A 20,551-nucleotide genomic window follows, 5' to 3' on the forward strand; every position below is an offset into this window, starting at 1 on the left:
TCAGTTCTTGTGATGAAGAGTCAGTTCTTGTGATGAAGAGTCAGTTCTGGCGAAGAGTCAGTTCTTGCGACAGAGTCTGTTCTTGTCATGAAAAGCCAGTTCTTTTGATGTAGAGTCAGTCCTGATGGAGTCAGTTGTTTTGATGAAGAGTGAGTTCTTGTTATGAAGAGTCAGTTCTTGTGATGAAGAGTCAGTTCTTGTTATGAAGAGTCTTCTTGTGATGAAGAATCAGATCTCTTGATGAAGACTCAGTTGTGATGAATAGTCAGTTCTTGTGATGAAGAGTCATTCTTGCGATGAAGAGTCAGTTCTTGTAATCAAGAGTCAGTTCTTGTTACGAAGAGTAAGTTATTTTGATGAAGAGTCAGTTCCTCTGATGAACAGTCAGTTCTTGGGATGAAAAGTCGGTTCTGTCGATGAAGAGTCAGTTTTTGCAATGAAGAGTCAGTTCATGAGGTGAAGTCAGTTCTTACGATGAAGAGTTAGTTCTTGTTTTGAAGAGTCAGTTCTTGTCAAGAAGAGTCAGTTCTTGTCATAAGAGTCAGTTCTTGTGAAGAAGAGTCAGTTCTTGTTAGGAAGAGCTAGTTCTTTTGGTGAAGAGCTAGTTCTTGTCATGAACAGTCAGCTCTTGTTTTGAATAATCAGTTATTGTGATGTAGAGTCAGTTCTTGCGAGGAAGAGTCAGTTCTTATGAAGAGTAAGTTAGTTTGATGAAGAGTCAGTTGTTATGAAGGGCCAGTTCTTGTGATGAAGAGTTGGATGAAGAGTCAGTTGTTATGAAGGGCCAATTCTTGTGATGAAGAGTTTGATGAAGAGTCAGTTGTTATGAAGGGGCAGTTCTTGTGATGAAGAGTTAGTTCATGTAGTGAAGAGACAGTTCTAGCAATGAAGAATCAGATCTTTTGATGAAGAGACCATTCTTGCGATGAAGAGTCAGTTCTTGTGATGAAAGTCAGTTCTTGTGGTGAAGAGTTAGTTCTTGCGATGAACAGTCTGTTCTGGTGTTGAAGAGTCAGTTCTTGTTTTGAACAGTCAGTTCTTGCGATGAAGAAGCAGTTCTTTTGAAGAAGAGACAGTTCTTGCGATGAAGAGTCAGTTCTTGCGAAGAAGAGTCAGTTCTTGCAATCAAGAGTCAGTTCTTGTGATGAAGAGCCAGTTCGTGCGAGGAAGAGCCAGTTGCGATGAAGAGTCAGTTCTTGCGATGAAGAATCAGTTTTTTCGATGAAGTCAGTTCTTTTGATGAAGAGTAAATTCTTATTAAGAAGAGTCAGTTCTTATTATGAAGAGTGAGTTCTTGCGATGAATAGTCAGTTCTTGTGATGAAGAGTAATTCTTGCGATGAAGAGTCAGTTCTTGTGATGAAGATTCAGTTCTTGTGATGAAGATTCAGTTCTTGTGATGAAGAGTCAGTTCTTGCGATGAAGAGTGAGTTTTTGCATTGAAGAGTCGGTTCGTGCGATGAAGTGTCAGTTCTTGTTATGAAGAGTCAGGTCTTTGAGGTAGAGTCAGTTCTTGTGATGAAGGGCCAGTTCTTGCGATGAAGAGCCAGTTCTTATGATGAAGAGTCGGTTCTTGCGATGAAGAGACAGTTATTGCGATGAAGAGTCTGTTCTTGTTATGAAGAGCCAGTTCTTGTGATGGAGAGTGAGTTCTGATGAAGAGCCAGTTCTCGTGATGAAGGGTCATTTCTTGCGATGAAGAGAAAGTTTTAACGTTGAAGAGTCAGTCCTTGCGATGAAGAGTCAGTTCTTGTTATGAAGAGTCAATTCTTTTGATGAAGAGCCAGTTCTTGTGATGAGGAGTCAGTTCTTGTGATGAGGAGTCAGTTCTTATGAGGAAGAGTCAGTTCTTGTTATGAAGAGTCAGTTCTTGTCTTGAAGAGTCAGTTCTTGACATAAGAGTCAGTCCTTGTGATGGAGAGTCAGTTCTTGTTAGGAAGAGCCAATTCTTGTGGTGAAGAGTTAGTTCTTGTGATGAACAGTCAGTTCTTGTTTTGATTAATCAGTTCTTGAAATGAAGAGTCAGCACTTGAGATGAAGAGTAAGTTCTTGTGATGAAGAGTCAGTTATTGAGATGAAGAGTCAGTTTTTGTGATGAAGAGTCAGTTCTGGCGAAGAGTCAGTTCTTGCGATAGAGTCTGTTCTTGTTATGAAAAGCCAGTTTTTGTGATGTAGAGTCAGTTCTGATGGAGTCAGTTGTTTGGATGAAGAGTCAGTTCTTGTGATGAAGGGTAACTTTTTGTTATGAAGAGTCAGTTATTGTTAAGAAGAGTCATCATCATCATCATCATCAGCCTTACTACACCCACTGCAGGGCAAAGGCCTCTCCCATGTCTCTCCAATTAACCCTATCCTTTGCCAGCTGCATCCACCCTTTGCCTGCAAACTTCTTAATCTCATCCGCCCACCTAACCTTCTGCCGCCCCCTGCTACGCTTACTTTCTCTTGGAACCCACTCCGTTACCCTTAAGGACCAGCGGTTATCTTGCCTTCGCATTACATGCCCTGCCCAAGCCCATTTCTTTCTCTTGATTTCGACTAGGATGTCATTAACCCGTGTTTGTTCCCTCACCCACTCTGCCCGCTTCCGATCTCTTAACGTTACACCTATCATTTTTCTTTCCATGGCTCCCTGCGTTGTCCTTAACCTGAGCTGAACTCTTTTCGTTAGCCTCCACGTTTCTGCCCCGTAGGTGAGTACCGGTAAGATTATGCTGTTGTACACTTTCCTCTTGAGGGAAATTGGTAAACTGCCACTCATGATCTGCGAGAATTTCCCATATGCGCTCCAGCTCATTCTTATCCTTCTAGTTATCTCCCTCTCATGATCTGGATCAGCTGTCACTACCTGCCCTAAGTAGACGTAAGTAGACCCTAAGTAGACCTTCTATGATCAAACCAATTATGAAGAGTACGTTCTTGTTATGAAGAGTCAGTTCTTGTGATGAAGAGTCAGATCTCTTGATGAAGAGTCAGTTCTTGTGAAGAAGAGTCATTCTTGCGATGAAGAGTCAGTTCTTGTGAAGAAGAGTCAGTTCTTGTGATCAAGAGTCAGTTCTTGTTATGAAGAGTAAGTCCTTTTGATGAAGAGTCAGTTCCTCTGAAGAACAGTCAGTTCTTGCGATGAAAAGTCGGTTTTCGGCGATGAAGAGTCCGTTTTTGCGATGAAGAGTCAGTTCATGAGATGAAGTCAGTTCTTATGATGAAGAGTTAGTTCTTGTTTTGGAGAGTCAGTTCTTGTCAAGAAGAGTCAGTTCTTTTCATAAGAGTCAGTTCTTGTGATGACGAGACAGTTATTGTTAGGAAGAGCTAGTTCTTGTGGGATAAAGCTAGATCTTGTGATGAACAGTCAGCTCTTGCTTTCAATAATCAGTTCTTGTGATGTAGAGTCATTTCTTGCGATGAAGAGTCAGTTCGTGTTGTGAAGAGTCAGTTCTTGTGAAGAGGAATCAGTTCTTTTGATGAAGAGACCATTCTTGCGATGAATAGTCAGTTCTTGTGATTAAAGTCATTTCTTTTGGTGAAGAGTTAGTTCTTGCGATGAAGAGTCTGTTCTTGTGTTGAAGAGTCAGTTCTTCTTTTGAGCAGTGACTTCTTGCAATGAAGAAGCTGTTCTTTTGATGAAGAGGCAGTTCTTGCGATGAAGAGTCAGTTCTTGCGAAGAAGAGTCAGTTCTTGCAACGAAGAGTCAGTTCTTGTGATGAAGAGCCAGATCGTGCGAAGAAGAGCAAGTTGCGATGAAGAGTCAGTTCTTGCGATGAAGAATCAGGTTTTTCGATGAAGTCAGTGCTTGTGATGAAGAGTCAGTTCTTATTATGAAGAGTCAGTTCTTGCGATGAAGAGTCAGTTCTTGTGATGAAGAATCATTCTTGCGATGAAGAGTCAGTTCTTGTGAGGAAGATTTAGTTCTTGTGATGAACAGTCAGTTATTCTGATGAAGAGTCAGTTCTGGCGATGAAGAGTCGTTTCTGGCGACGAAGAGTCAGTTTTTGCAATGAAGAGTCAGTTCATGAGATGAAGTCAGTTCTTATGATGAAGAGTCAGTTCTTGTCATGAAGAGTGAGTTCTTTTCATAAGAGACTTATTGTGATGAAGAGACCGTTCTTGTAAGGAAGAGCCAGTTCATTTGGTGTAGAGTTAGTCCTTGTGATGAACAGTCAGTTCTTGTTTTGAATAATCAGATCTTGTGATGAAGAGTCAGTTCTTATGATGCAGAGTCAGTTATTGCGATGAAGAGTCAGTTCTTTCGAGGAAGAGTCAGTTCTTGTGATGAAGAGTCAGTTCTTTCGAGGAAGAGTCTGTTCTTGTTATGAAGAGCCAGTTCTTGTGATGGAGAGTCAGTTCTGATGAAGAGTCAGTTCTCATGATGAAGAGTCAGTTCTTGCTATGAAGAGTCAGTTTTTGCGTTGAAGAGTCAGTCCTTGCGATGAAGAGTCAGTTCTTGTTATGAAGAGTCAGTTCTTTTGATGAAGTCAGTTCTTGTGATGAAGAGTCAGTTCTTGTGATGATGGGTCAGTTCTTGTGATGAAGAGTTAGTTCTTGCGATGTATAGTCAGTTCTGGCGATGAAGAGTGATTCTTGCGATGAAGAGCGTTCTTGTGTTGAAGAGCCAGTTCTTGTTTTGAAGAGTCAGTTCATGCGATGAAGAATCAGTTCTTTTGATGAAGAGACAGTTTTGCGATGAAGAGTCAGTTCTTGCAATGAAGAGTCAGTATTTGCGATGAAGAGTCAGTTCATGAGATGAAGTCAGTTCTTTTGACGAAGAGTCAGTTCTTGTTATGAAGAGTCAGTTCATGTTATGAAGAGTCAGTTCATGTCATTAGAGTAAGTCCTTGTGATGAAGAGTCAGTTCTTGTTAGGAAGAGCCAGTTCTTGTGGAGAAGAGTTAGTTCTTGTGATGAACAGTCAGTTATTGTTTTGATTAATCAGTTCTTGTGATGAAGAGTCAGTTCTTGTGATGAAGAGTCAGTTCTTGTGATGAAGAGTCAGTTATTGAGATGAAGAGTCAAATCTTGTGATGAAGAGTCAGTTCTTGCGAAGAGTCAGTTCTTGCGACGAAGAGTCAGTTCTTGCTATGAAGAGTCAGTTTTTTTGATGAAGAATAAGTTCTTGTGATGAAGAGTCAGTTCTTCTGATAAAGAGTCAGTTCTTGTGATGAAGAGTCTGTTCTTGCGATAAAGAGTCTGTTCTTGCGATGAAGAGTCATTCCTGTGATGAGTCAGTTCTAGTTATGAAGAGTCCGTTCTCGTTATGAAGAGTCAGTTCTTTTGATGAAGTCAGTTCTTGCGATGAAGCGTCAGTTCTTGTTATGATGAGTCAGTTCTTGGGATGAAGTCCGTTCTTTTCATGAAGAGTCAGTTCTTGTGATGAAGAGTCAGTTATTGCGATGAAGAGTCCCCCAGTAGCACAAGGTGGCGGGCCCATGCGGGTCCGACATGGGCAATGAGGGCTGGTGGCTGCCCGCAATAAACCTACATGGGTCCCTCGTGGGCGCAGTGCTGGCAATAAAGTTTTGGGCTGCCCATTTTATGCCTGAGTGGGCCCCTCGTCAGCTACGCATGGGCTTAAAAAGAGCGGCCAGCCCACCTGGGTCGCACCACAGATTCATGCGGGCAACAGTGCGGGCTCTATCATGGTGAAGTGTGGGCAGCCCCTCTTGGGGCTGCCCGTGCAGCGCCTTGAGGGAGCCACGGTGGTTTTGTGTGGGCAGAGAGATAGTACTCCCGCCTTCGGCCTACATGGGTCCTGTGTGGAAAATACAGGGGCTAAACTTTGGGCTGCACAGCGGCGAAGTGTTTTAGGCATGCAGTTTGGGCTGTCTGAGCAACGCCTACATTGGTCCCGCATGGGCTAGGCGTGGGCACATTTGTCATTTCCGCATCTTCCCCGCCTCTATCCTAAACAGGGTATGAAAGGGCTAAGTATGGGCTGTATGCATGCCACCACAGATACATGCGGGCAACAGTGCGGGCTCTATCATGGTTCAGTGTGGGCAGCCCCTCTTGGTGCTGCCCGTGCAGCACCTTGAGGGAACCACGGTGGTTTTGTGTGGGCAGAGATATAGTATTCCCGCCTTCGGCCTGCATGGGTCCTGTGTGGAAAATACAGGGGCTAAAATTTGGGCTGCGCAGTGGCGAAGCGTTGTAGGCATGCAGTTTGGGCTGTCTAAGCAGCGCCTGCGTTTGTCCCGCATGGGCTAGGCGTGGGCACGTTTGTAATTTCCGCATCTTCCCCGCCTTTATCCTAACCAGGGTATGAAAGGGCTAAGCATGGGCTGCATGCAGTTCGTGTGCATAAAATATGGGGTTACATGATGGTGAAGTGCAGGCAAACCCAATAGAGGCGGCCCCTGCAGCACCCTCAAGGATCCAAGGAGGCTAGCTGCGTGTGGGCAAACATAGAATATTCCCGCCTACAACCTACAAAGGCACTGCGTAGAAAATACGTGGGTGGCGCATGGGCATATATCAGCCATTTCCACACATTCCCCGCCTAAATATCTTTTAGAAAAGGGCTATGTGTGGACTATGCAGAGGCAAAATGTGTGCGCGTGAACCTGGGCTATACGATGGTGAATTGCGGGCAACCGCGACGGGGGCTTGCCGTGCATCACTCTGACGACACTGTGTGTGGAAACAGGAGTATATTTCTGCCTGTAGCCTTCGTAAGTCCTGCTCCGATTATTCTGGAGTTTGCAGTGCAGAAACATCACGCGTAATGTTACCGATCGTTGCCCGGCGACACCTATGGACATGTAGTTTCACTTACATTAGCCTGGCTGCATATCCTACATTACATGTAAAAGGACTGCATGGGTACAACAGCGATGGAGCATGGGCGCATGGGTGAAGTGCGGGCATATATATATATATATATATATATCCTCAGTATATGGGCTGCCACTCAGCACTTTGATGAAGCCAGACGAATGTGAAATAGCTTGCATTCCCGCGTTCAAGCTAAATATATTCAGCATAGAATATAGAATTAAGCATGTAATTTAAGTTATATGCGCTTCCAAATCGCAAAGCATATAGGTAGACGAATTCCGGCTGCCAGCAATAACTGAGGCGGTCCCCTCTTCCGACCTGGTACAAATGGTTCTTGTCAGTTTTGTTGGCGGTCATTTGGTAATTTGAATTTTTTATTGTCCCTTGATGTTCGATTTAATGAGATTTTGCAGTAATACACATTTTGTTGAAATCTACAATAGAACCTTCGAGATTAACTTTTTCTTTGAAGTTGAGTAAAGCAGACTTGTTCTGCAGATCATATCTTTGTAGCATAAGGCGAAATGTGGTTTATGAGAAACTTGCTGCTGTGTTAAGGAATATGCAGTGAAAGCTCGTTAATCCGGTGGACAAAAGACCAGAAAGAAAAGAAAAAAGCTAAGAAAACACTTTGTAAAGTTGTTCTGCAAGGAACTGAAAAATTGTCGCCCGCTTTTGACATGAAAACTGCACGGAAATGATGCACGGAGGCGCGGAGCGCCATAGTCTAACTGCAATTTTGTAACAGTTCGCAGTATATATTCACCATGACGCTAATAGCCACGCGTCAGCGCCTAGCGTGCTTTCCAACGCCGTTTAAAACCAGCGCGCTGCTGCCAGGTCACCTGGCAGGACGCAGCGCACCCTCCTCCCCTCCTCTCCCTCGGTGCATTCCGGAGTGATATCCGACTAGGCCTTACGCCGCGCCGTGCCGTGCTCCGTGCTGCTGCTGTTCGTGTGCTGTTTGTGTCTGATTTCAAAATCGTTCCTTCAAACTTCCGTTTGGATTTCCTGCTTATCGTAGCTTGCGCCGCGTGTCAGCAATGCAGCCGTTCGCGTACTTTGTGAAAAGTCACCACGCCGAGAAGCATGGAGCCGTTTCATATTGACAACACGTTCGGCTTCAACCGTAGCCGCCGTGAAGCAAGAGAAGAAAGCGGTTACTGGAATGCGTAGAGTCTTCGTTTCCAGGTGAGACCCATTGTGTAGCGCAAGATTGCGTGCAATTTGCGACCGCGTAAATAAACGAGCGAGCGCAAAGGAGAGAAGAAGCGGAAGGGACGAGGCTCTGTCAGCTCTGTCCTGTTCGTTTCCCTTCAGCATTGCGCGTGAGTCACTGGTTGTTTCCGCGGCAGCAAAGTGCATTCCACATCGAATCATCAAACTGCTGGTCCGTCAGTGTTCACAGTGTATGCGTTGCGACGCGAGCGCCGAGGTGTATGCATAGATGGGTTTGCTGAATGGCAGGCACGCGTAGGAGTCCTAAAGGTAAATGTGGCAATTGTATACTGCCCAGCAAGGCGCGTGACTATGTTTTGGGCTTTCGTTAAGGTAGTTGCCCGACTTCCTGTTCATTATTTCATTATTCGACATGGGACGTGATCGTGCACTGCCTGCACGCGTGATTTTGACGCCAGTATTGGCACGTTGCGGACTGCCGATAGCGTGCGCCGCTCGGTCTGTTAAGCGTTCTGTTATTCGCTACGCGTATGTGCGTCTTTATAGTGATCTGATGTGGCGTCTTAAGGTTAGAACACACCTCTACGAGCCGATTACACCAGCTGTCAAGCTCAGAGTGGGAGGGGAGTGACGCGTCAAGGCATGCAAGCGACTGAGTGAATTGAAGCGACGCGTCACTGCGATACCACAACAGGTAGCTGCCTGCTCAATCACTTTTGTAACATTGGTAACGTTGCCTGCAGCTGTAAAGTTCTTTTAGTTGCTGGCGGCCGTGAATAAAAATCATTGCTAATTGATGACGAAGTAGTAGCCCTAGAAAAACAGCGCTTTGTAGCCCTTTCAAATTAAGTGGTTTTGAATAACCTGAGTAGTACAGAGCTTATCATAAAAACTAGTGTCAGCAAGTGGCTATATGTATTTGAAGTATGGCTGTATAAACATTTTCTTGTGGTTGTGTGAAATGCCAGCAATACAAAAAATTATCAGGAAGTGCCAGGCATTGTGGGTGCAAAATACACAGCTGGAGATTATGATGTTATGCAGGTGAAGTGCCTTCTCTTAAGTAGTGAAGAGGTCTGAAAAGAGCATAATCGGAGATGTCTCCACTGTCCAGATTTGGGGCTGTTCTTGTCTGTGCCCGTTAAGCGTACATTGCAGAGCACAAGTATGTGTCGAGTTTTCTCAGATCTGTTTTTTTTCACCTCTTTATTGAGATCAGTGTGTTGCAATGTCTGCTTTGGACCAGAACGTTGATGGCATGTATTGGCATTCCCCTATTCAAAATAACGTGTGTGTCTCTTCTCAATAGGTCATCTTTAGATAGTGCCAGTTTCGTGCTCAGAAAGAAGCAGTGCTGAAATACAGGGGGGTCTCAGCTGGCCTCGGAACCCTTACAAAACTAGTGAGGAATCTGAGACTCCCTGTACAAGAATGTAGAGAGCGTATGAATCCGAAGCAAGCAACCAATTTTCTTTTTCTTGTTAGTGGTTTTTGGAAAATTTCTCCTGTCATTCTTAAAATTTCGTGGTGATTTTTATCAAGAATCATTAACATGTTTTCTTATGGCCAAGACACAAAAAATGCAACGTTGACAGCACAACACACAGGGTGCAAGAAAAAGGGAAACCCGCACCCTCATACCACGATTGAGTCCAGAGCTGGCCGCTCAGCTCCAAGGCTACACAGCAACAACGAGCACACTGGCCTAGCCTCAGCTCAGCCGCTTTCTCTCTCTCCCTCTCTAGTTCCCTCCCAACCTGTTCTTCAATGCAGCCAGGCTTTAAAAAATGCCAGTATGAAGTAATGGGCTACAGGGCAGCATTCTAAGGTGATATTACAGCATGAGAACAATGTTTTTTTCCTCTAGTATCCATCTCCCATGGCACTCCTCATAGACAATCATAGAAGAAGGATAACCATGTCAAGCTTCTGCAGTAATGCAGGTGTCACATGGCACTCCTCAGAGACTGGTCCAGCAAATACGTCTTATTTCACTTGATGAAAAGAATATGAATGGTGTTATATAGTGCAGCTATGAATGCACATCAAAGATGAAACATTAATTGGACTTGACATTTTCTCTTCTGTGGCCTCTCACTGTATAACGAAAGTAGAAACAGCGCTAATTTTTACACAAACCACAGAGAAAGAACAGACAGGACAGCGCCCGTCCTGTCTGTTCTTTCTGTGTTGTTTATGTAAAAATTAGCGCTGTTTTTACTTTTGTTACACAATGTTACACCAACTAGTCCAGCAAGATGTACTGTTAAATGAACTTTTCACTGTAGTTGCAATATTTTTACTGCCTCTAGTTCTGAGTGAAAAATAAGCACTGTCTACTGCAAACTACTTCAAGGTCTGTTGAATTATAGCCTGTGCACAAAAAAGCTAAAAGTGCTAAATGAAAAAGGTGAATGTTCACCATAAATTGTTACCTCTGCGATTATCTTGGTCAGTTCTTGATTTTTTTTCGCCATTTAACTTGCTTGGTGATGACACTGTGCAAGTTCACTGAATATACTTGCTCTAATACACTTACAGGAAATTAGGAGCTTGTAGTGACCTGTTTGACTCAGCCTTTCGGCATGCTACCTGATATCATAGTTCAACAAAGCTTGAAAGAAACTGCATATACTATGGACACCAAATGTTTGCTTGCGTCTTTTTTCAAATGCCTTAGACGTTAATGTGCAGGAATGGACAGAAGTAAACGGAGCGTGCCGCACAAGGAAGAACTGCTTTTCAGCGCCGCCTACCAAAACCACACGTAAGCTCAAATTCGCGACTTGCATATGCAGGCCCCCTTCCGGCGCAACCCTCTCATTGCTCCGCTTGCCTCGCATTCGGCCGTAGTCAGGGTCACGCTGAAGATGATTATGGTCGGATGGTTGTGCCCTTAATAGCGAGCGGGCATTTCAGAGCGCACAGACCGCTGCCCTTGATGCCACAAATCCCGCGGGGGCGACGCTATCATTATGTCGTTTCATTTGTGGCAGCCGTAGGCGCGTTTCCATCGCAAATAGCGCGCGTCCTTCAAACTTTAGTTTCCTCTGGGATTCATTTCCATCTCGTTATAGATCAAATAAACTCAAAAACACTCGATCCACCACCGCAGTTTCGGGTTCTTTTATTACAGTTACCGTTCATTTTCGGCTTGCACCTACGGGGAACCGATTGAGCGGCAAAGCATGCGCCCTGTGTGTCTGTACTGCACCACAGTGCTCCTGCATTGGAACCTCGCCTAGGAGGTCAGCTTAAAATGAGATGAAACCGCCGCTCTTGGCGCTTTTTGCAGCGCGATCCAGCGTCTCAAGGATAGTGACTGCTTCCAAATGTGCTGGATGCAGCTGTTGGGTTTCCACACCTATATTCTCTAACAGACCAATGTCTATATGTAAACGGTAGCAGTGAAGTAATACAGCTCGCACAGAAGAGTATGGATCGCTTGCCGGGTTCTGTCGTGGCTCATACTCTGATTAGTGGGCGATCACGGGCACTCATATGCCGAATTTCGCACGCGGGGCACGCAACAGTGACGCACTGCTGCCGCGGCGTTCGTGTGTGTGAGACAGCGGGTGCTTGTAGTCATCCTAAGATCCGAAGGTGCATGCAAAGTGATTACCATGAGCTCTGCTCTGCACATGACAGCGCGATACGCAGCGCACTGTCTCAGTGGTGATAAGAGCAGGATTCAGTATAGGGGCAGTTTGTTTCGAGGGAGACAGGCAGGGTACATGCACTAGTGCTGCGTCAGCGCCTGGTAGGGACAAGGCGAATCATGAGTGATAACTGTAGAAAATTAACACAAAACTGCGGCAGTATGCCGAGTATTTCGAGTGCGTTTGCTTGCGAGTGAGACGCAGCAGAGTCCCAGCGGCAGCAAAAGTTCGAAACATACGGGTTTGCGGCGCAAACACGCCTCCAGCTGTTTCAAACGAAGCGGCTTAATGGTAGAGGCGTCGCCGCGCAATTTGCCTTATCAAGACAGCGGTCTATGTTTTCCGAAATGTTCGCTAGCTACACAGACCACGACCATCCGATCATGATCATCATCAGCACGACACAGACGCCGGACGAATGCGAGGCAAGCGGAGCATTGAGAGGGTCACGCCGGAAGCGGGCCTGCACATGCACGTGGCGATTTCGAGCTTTCGTCTGGTTTGGCTAGGCGGCGCTGACACGCAGTTCTTGTGCGGCGCGCTCCGTTTACTTCTGTCCGCACCTGTACATGAACCACCCCGTGATATTTGCTCTCTGACTGGTAAATAATTTATAATTGTCTTTCTCCTTGTTGTTTCAGTATTATCAACCGAACGATGGCTGCGACGTGTAGTTGGTTTTCAGGTCATGTCAAAAGCAAGAAAAGTGGTAATATAGCTGCTTCTATGGCATTTGTTGTCATTCCAGCTTTTGAAACAGGCTGTTTTAGGTGTTGCAGTGCATTAAAACTGCATATCAACATTTATATTGTAGCTTTTTCCATGACTCAGCAGACCTAAAGGCCAACTGGGCATGACAGTCATCATTCGGCTGATCAAGCCTAAACAACATCAGAGAAGGGAATGGAATTATGAATTATTTAATGGTAGGCAAATACCACTTAGGGATTCATGTATTCTAATGTCTAATGCAGCGTTTAAAAAATATGTGACCAAAGTTACGTTTTTATAGTCCTTGAAACTTATTTTTTAGGTGTTGTCTTTTTCACTGTTCTCAATTTGCAGAGGTAGCAGTGTTCAGTACTGCTTACCATCTTTTTGTTGTTCTCTTTTCATTCATTGGTTGGGCCTTGTTCTGCTGTGTTATTTTGTGTTCTGTAATCGTATAGAGCATCCCTTCTTTTTTGTTTGTGCAACACTTCTGTTCAGTGTTTTTTTTTTGTGGCAGACCTCATGACAGCTGGCAGCTTTCCTTTCATTTTTGCCTTCTCCTCTGACGGTGCTCATGGTACTAGACAAAATATAGTTTACTGAAAGGCTGAATTCTAAATTGTACAGCATCATTAAGGTGCCCTCTTCATTTTTAGCACATGCCAATAATGGTGATGCCTACTGTTGCCAAGAATCTTACATTGACACAAATTTGTTTCACAAGTGCAGGGCATGCTTTGCTCTCATGTAGAGTTTGTGCATTTACAGTGTATAGTTTGTACATGGTCTCTTAGTTGGTGACTGACACAGTGGCCTCATTGGCTGAAATTTATATTAATATGAAGGTTAGAATTTGTTTTTCTCACTGCTGATGAGCTTTACAGGAGCTTATGATGCCTTCAACAGTCATGTGTTTTTTATTGCTTTAGTTAGAATACTGAGGCTCAAATGAGCGAGCATCTGAGGCCTAAATACCAGTATAACTTCGTGCCGTTTGTCAGCTTCCTTTATGATGTGCATAACTGCTCAAGTAGGAAATAATTTCAGGTCTTAGGGGTCGTTTATTTGCTTTTGCTTTTCAGCCTTTATGCCAGATGTCAGATTTTGGAGGATAGTTTGTCACATCCTTCATCATTGAAGTAGGTAGCACAATAACCAGCCGTGACAATTGGTCATTATAACTAAACACCCCACCATCTCTTTATGAGCACACCAAAGCTGAGATCTGATGGCAACTTTGATGAGTATTGACACCTGAAGTTGTCTTGTTACAAGCCTAATGTTTCGGACCACTTTAAAATTTCCTTATGCCATTGGGTTCAAATCTTGTTTTTGCTTGCTGTCAAACTCGCTCAACGGCACTTTAATTGTGAAAATTAGTATCACACTTGGAAAAGGCAGCCAGGTCCTTCATTGAATGTGAGTGGTGCACACTGGAATCCTGCTCCTGCAGCAAATCATGTGGGTGATATTGGAGGTTGTGTTAAAAAGTAATGAAGCATAGATATGAAAATGGTGATACACAGTTATTACCATTTTGTGGCCTTTGACCAATTTCTGTCTTTTAAAGGCACTGTACTAAAAAGAAAGTGAAGTGCACTGGAGCCGCTGGAAACCTTTTGTATGAAAAAAGGCAAACTGACTGTGCTCATGACAATTTGATGATTGTGCAAAATTTCAAAATAACCATTTTACTACTTCTTTTTGAACATGTACTCTCTAGTGTCACATAAGGTGTAATGACAGAACTTGTCTCTAATTTTCTTTGCACTTGAGTTTTGTTTCTATTTATATTTTGTATTTCTTAGCATGAACACCACAGGCCATGCACTCCTGTATTACTTTGTATAAGGAAACAGTGGCAAGTCAAGTGTCTCTGCGTGTGGGCCCCTCGTTGAACACTATTCTAAGGCACTAAGTTGTTTGCCTTGGACTATATTAATAGCTCATGCGCTTCTAGCTGAGAAAATAATGTTTCGTTCAATTTTGACTACAAGAACTTTGCTAACTAGGCAGCATGTTGAGGACACGTTAGATTTACTACAGGTAAACCGGAATTAGTGCCTTGCTTGACAAGGGAATGGGCAAGAACTGCAAGTAGAAAATTGCTCTTACCAGTCACTGCGAAGCCGCCGCGGTGGCTGAGTGGTTATGGCACTCGGCTGCTGGCCTGAAAGACGCGAGTTCAATCACGGACGCGGCGGTCAAATTTCGAAGAAGGCTAAATTTTTGAGGCCTGTTTACTGTGCGGTGTCAGAGCACTCTAAAGAACCCCAGGTGGTCGAAACTTCAGGAGCCCTTCATTACGGTGTCTCTCATAACCTGAGTCGCTTTGGGACGTTAAACCCATATAAACCAAACCAAACCATAAACGAAACCAGTCACTGCGCGTTGATTTAAACACTGGCAGTGCTCCTAGTATTTTTATTTTCAGTATTTGCTACCACACATACTAATCTGCGATTTTTAAGGAAGAAGTGAATTTTTTTCAATAATTGTGCAGTTAAAGTTGCATGTTCTAAAATTCGAAGCAAGCAGTTGCATTTTGTACTTCACACTGCTATCAGAACTCACCACTATTGCATGACACCATCAACGTCAAGGTGCAAGTCTTGTGTTGCTAATAAACGAAATGATTTCTTACTTTCTTGCTTCAACAGGCGTTAAAGCATACTGCTGTTGTTGCTGTGAAGCGCAGAAATACAATTATTATCATATTCGTGGCTGCAAATATGGCTAAGAATTTTTATATGCTTGTTCTTTTCCTTTAGGTGTATCTAAATTCAAGGTAGAGAAGGCAATGTATTACACCGTGTAGGGAATCCCAAAGGATGCAGTATTTCACAAGAGAACTGCCATTCCCATCTGGTCAACAGAAGCAGTTGTACTATGCAGTTCCAGTGGCAAGTGCTCAGGAGGTGACAGCGGAAGGCAAGGAAAAGGTTCTCCACAAGGCTAAGCATAGAAGGCTGGGATAGTCGGTTCTGGGAAGAATTATGAGACATCATTCCAGCGCACAAAAAATTTGTCCGGTGTCCGTGGTGTCTATCCTCTTCGTTCGTGTATTTTTGTGCGCTGGACTGTGAAAAATGGATGAACTGAGAAGTAATTGCTAGCTGTAGCTGGATTTATCTCAGGGGCATATACTCCATCAGTGTATGTGAGAATTACAACTCAGGTTTGTTAGGGGTTTATAATATGAAAGCGCCAAACAAAGGATAATGCCAAACATACAAGACGTGATCAAATATTTGTAGATGTTGTCTTCATGTGAAAGTTTATTTACAGGAGGTTGATTGAAGGGTTCAGTTAGCTCGTGTGAGGATAAAAGCAGCTTAAAAGCCTAGGCTCTATGTGCAGTGCGGCACTGCATGATCAGTGAAATTACTCATAATGAACAACTTTTAGTGAATATGTACTTTTCGTGCCATGGAAACAGAAGACGGACGGTACTTAGCTGTCATTTGCCCTGAAGCTTTGATTTTAGGTACTGAGGCCTAAGTGATGCTGATTCAGTATAGGCATTTGTGGGTGCCGCCACATTTGCCATCATCCATGAATCCTCTGATTGCCTCTACTTAACAACGAAAATTTGTATGTTATAACTTGTAGCCATCACTGAAAGCAGTTTGCATGGAAATAAGCTTGAATTGAATGCTAGCTGGCCTATTGTTTAACTGTCAGATGCCATGATGGAAGTGACTGTTAGAGTCCATCATGTAGCCCATAATGAGCCCCTGTTTGCCCTTACCTTCTCTGATCTCTTGTCTAGCTGTTATGCATACAATTTTACAAATCACGTTCTAACTTCGGCTACTTCAGTTTACATGTAAAAAGATTTTGGCTACTTTTTACTCAAGCATAGGTGTGCTTGAGCACTCTTTCGCTAGCTTTGCTGTATGCTTTGTAAAAATAGTTTGTAGCATTGAATATGACAAAGCATATCTTAGCCACTTTTTTTTCACACTTAGCAGGGACGGCCCAGTGGGGCCTGTAGAGATGGCTCGAAGCGGTTGCAATACTTTGTTGCATACATGTTGGGAGGAATCATGCGACTTGTGAGTTATGTATATGTGTGGCAGTAAACATTGCTACTTTGGAAAAGGCGAAGGTCTGCCATACAATGTCAGCGAAGCTTAACGACCCCCACTTGGTCTAAACTAATTTGGAGCCCTGCACTGCAGCGTCCTGAAGCCATTATTGTTTTCTGCCTTGCTGTGAGAAGCGGCTCATGCAAGTGATCTGCCTGCTTAGAACCAGTCAACTTGTTAAGCTTATTCACTTAACTCATAATCAACTCGGGCATTTTTATAACTGGAACCCTAACGTCTCGATGCACCAAAAGAAGTGCATCTCACTGGAAGACAGGGTGTTCTAGGCACAATAGTGGGCAATGCACAGTACGCAGATTCTAGTGTGGGTTTTGTATGTGTGCAAGTGTCTGCAGTTACTCTGCAGTCAACTGCATCAGAGGCTCAGGATGTGTATAGCAAGCCATACCTAAACAAAACTCATGTGCGCTCAGGCAGCTTTGGTTTTAATACATTCAGCAGGAAAAATAATCTGGCAGCTTTTTTTTGCACATCTGTTGGGGTTTTACCAGTGCCAGAGTTCATCGCATCTTGTTTAAGGTTTCCTTTCGAATCATTAGCATTCCACCCTTGTCAGTTTGTATGTGGCATTGAGCTCAAAATAAATTTCAGCAGTAGGCTTTTTATGCTGTGCTGCGACTTTTTTGGAAGAAATGAAGAGGAATGGCCTTCTAAATAGCTGCAGCCAGCGATGCAGTGTTTTACAGTTCTTCACCCTGTGCGCATAAAAAGTCTCAATACATGGATTTTGTCACCCTGAAATATACTCGCATCTGATATTTTTTTTAGTGGAACTACATCTTATCTCCTTTTTGTGCCCATCTTTATGGGCATCTTGTAATCATTTCTGTAATTCCTTGATTTCTCTTATTTTTGTTTTCTGCAGCAGTAGAATTTCCATATCAATTTATTTCTCTAGGTTACCATGTATTAGTATCTCTGAGCCTCGTAATGAATCAAATTACCGGAAATGCTGGAGTGCTGTTGATTTTCTCAGAAAGCCTGACTGTTAGAAGGACTGTCATGCTCAATATCAGCTGCAATGCTAAAATATGATAGGAATTCAGATTATGATGCAGGCGTACCCAACTGTGTTGTAAATATATGCAGTTAGCTATGAATACAAAAAAAAACAACGCAATAATTCACATTTTCATTCACACAGTATGATGATGAACAGGGGCAAGGGAGGAGGCACCTCAGTGTTTTTCGGTGTCTTCCCCCTTGTCCGTGTTCATCGTTGTACTGTGTGAATGAAATTGTGAAATACTTGCTCATCCAGACACTGATTTCAAGCAAATTAATGCAAGTGGGGTGCTTTATGTGAGTAGCATTGATTTACTATAAAGCAGAAGACAGTTGATTTACTGCAGAGGCATTGCAAGTCGTATTGAATGTGTACTCTATGTTTGCACCACTGAGCTAAATTTAATAGCAGTATTTGCTGGTTGTCTTTGCACTGTGATTATTATAGTGTATTTCACACAAATTCTTGATTTTGTTCTGTTGTTCTTCAGGCATTGTGGCTACAGAGCTGAAGTCAAGCCGCTATCAGTGAAATTCAACCTATTCGACTTTGTCAGAAAAGATGCACGCTGTAATGCTAGGGGCCTCCATCTTGGCTATTCTGCCAATTTTGTCTGCCAATGAAGCTGAGGATGCTTTTGTGCAAATGTGAGCATTTTTTCTTTCTTTACGATACGTGCTTGCTCTTAGTCTTCGGCAAGAACAGAAAAGATGTGGTTATGCGCATGCTCCAGTGTACAATCATGTGAAAAATTATGATGCTGCGAGTGTGTGCCACACTATGCCTAACTGCGTGCAGGTGCCATCTGATGAAATGCTCGTGCCATCAAGGCCGGCGCAGCGAGATTGATGGATGTTAGTGCACCTGACTCGACATCAGGAGTGCTTGCTGTTTTACACCATTTGGCATGCATTCGCTGGGATCTCTTAATTTTTCTCACGATAGTATGTCCAAACTCACAGCATCTCAATCAAGACATTCTACGGTATACCAACCACACCAAATCGAATAGTACACCGACCACACCAGGAAACACTAAACCAAAGCACACCAGAGCCGGTATCAGACAACCGGGTCATAGCACAGAAAACCAGACCAGGACGCACTAAAGCTCACCACACTACGCCACATCAGGACCCGTGTCTGAAAATCCTGGCCTGGTCGGAGCACCAGACACGGTCACACTAGAATCCGTGGCTAAAAAAGCCAGTTTGGTGTAAACACCAGAAACTGGCTGGTGTTTTTCTTTCGACTGGGTATATGGCATTTCTTTCAATTGTGCCTATGAACTACTGGCAACGTATTGATTCCTTTTAATATAATTTTGATGCAAAGTGTTTTGTTCAGCTGTAGTTTAATTTGAGCCCTCTACATATGGTGAGTCCACTTCAGATTAAGTTGGGACTTCGAAATTGCCTCATGTTGCATTTGGATTTGTAGACCTGAAAGCTTCATTTTGTACAAGTGTATTTGAAAGAGGATTTGCTGTATATAATATCTAGCCTACTACAAGAAATTAGCACAAGCATTAGCCTTGCTGTTCATAGTGGCAGCTGGCGGTTATGTTCTTACATTACTCATTTAGCTCCAGACTACAATTTTGCCATGGTTCAAGGTGGCCTTAAAGTAATGGCTTCACTTTTTCCACCTTATCTTATTTTTTGGGAAGTGTATGCCTTTGAGTCGTGCATAAAAGGAAGTTAATATGATGATGCAAAGATGGGCGTTTAGAAGACAGCAGAGAATTCTGTTATCTTTAAGCTGAGTCACACCACTGTGATCATAGGTCTCTTTGAGTCCTCTGTATTATCCTGTTCTACAACCTTCTTTTTGTTGACTTGCACATGGTTCCTCGAAGAGGGAGTTTTATGAATGGTTCAGTGTATAGTTTTCATGGCATAGTTCACTTTGTATAATCTGAAAAATCTATTTCAGACCAAAAAGCTAGCACTCATTGGGAGTGAGCCAGCTGAGGAGGCTACAAAACTTATTATGAAGACTAGTGAAGACTCCTGTGGCCCTTATGTGCACATTGAAGGGGCGGGGCGAAAAAGAAGCATTTAAGAATCAGCGGCTGTACAGCGCAATTTTTGGTGAGTACATGTGAATCTTCTGAAGGTTATAGACACTTTGTGAACACACCATCTAATTGAAGGAAAAAGCTACTGTCAATCTACCTGGTGTGGTTTTCAGCACTTCCGTTATCAATTACTGAGTAGCCATCCAAATTTAAAGGACTATAGGTACCAAATTTTTGCTTGTGCGTTTTCTTCTTTCAAACGATGCGTTAGACATTCTATACATGTACGACCACTAAATAATTTATTATTTATTTCATAGTGGTGGTTCAAAAGTGCAAACACACACTGACCAAGAGACGACACACAAACCAGCACTGATCTTACAACTGAATTTTTTATTAGGAAGAAGCACGTCATATATATACACACGGAAAAACAGCGCACATGTGCGATGTCAACAAGACTCCTAGTGCTAGTAAAAGGTAAAAACCGCTTTAAAAGCATGTGTGTATCTGCAGAACCGTTACCCACTATGTAGCATATTGATTTCTCGAAGCAATAATGTAACTGATGGCGCACTCACACACCCATTACTTTTTCTGATAATATGAAACGCCTCAGCTAGTTCTCTAGTGCGCTGGTCAGAATTAGCGAACAAGACATCAGTATCGTCAAAGAAATGGCATACATTTGCACGTGAAACAATGCTTACCTAGGTTAGTTTCTTTCTTAAAGAATTAGCGTGCTCCATGAGCCGCACGTTAACGCAGTGGCCAATCTGGCCTTGTAGGTAAGGCCACAGGACAGGGATTTGATACACTACCCCAGGCTTACAGGGCACATATCTATTTTCATGATTTATGTTGCATGCTTTTCTTTTGCGCCCTTCATGCTTTCTTTGAACTGCCGCTCCCACTATTTCTAGCTTGTTAGGTGCAGGGTACAGAACCTTTACCCTATGCTTGCTCCCCACTCTTTTTAATCCGGTGCGACAGCGTGCGGACATATGGCATAACCACTGCCTTTCTTCTTCCTTCTTCCGAACCCGTTTCCAGCCCCGAGGTACTTGCAGACGGTTTCAGCTCATGGGGAAC

General features: G+C 43.4%; 1 long non-coding RNA gene across 1 annotated transcript; it reads left to right on the forward strand.

The window, feature by feature from the left end:
• The first annotated feature begins 7,671 nt into the window (after nt 1-7,671).
• Nucleotides 7,672-19,495, forward strand: LOC144115552 (uncharacterized). Its single transcript, XR_013311452.1, has 3 exons — nt 7,672-7,960; nt 17,927-18,083; nt 19,372-19,495. It is a non-coding gene; the product is annotated as an uncharacterized LOC144115552 (long non-coding RNA).
• The last annotated feature ends 1,056 nt before the right edge of the window (nt 19,496-20,551 follow it).

This window comes from Amblyomma americanum, chromosome 1, assembly GCF_052857255.1.
Source record: "Amblyomma americanum isolate KBUSLIRL-KWMA chromosome 1, ASM5285725v1, whole genome shotgun sequence".
Taxonomy (NCBI): Eukaryota; Metazoa; Arthropoda; class Arachnida; order Ixodida; family Ixodidae; genus Amblyomma; species Amblyomma americanum.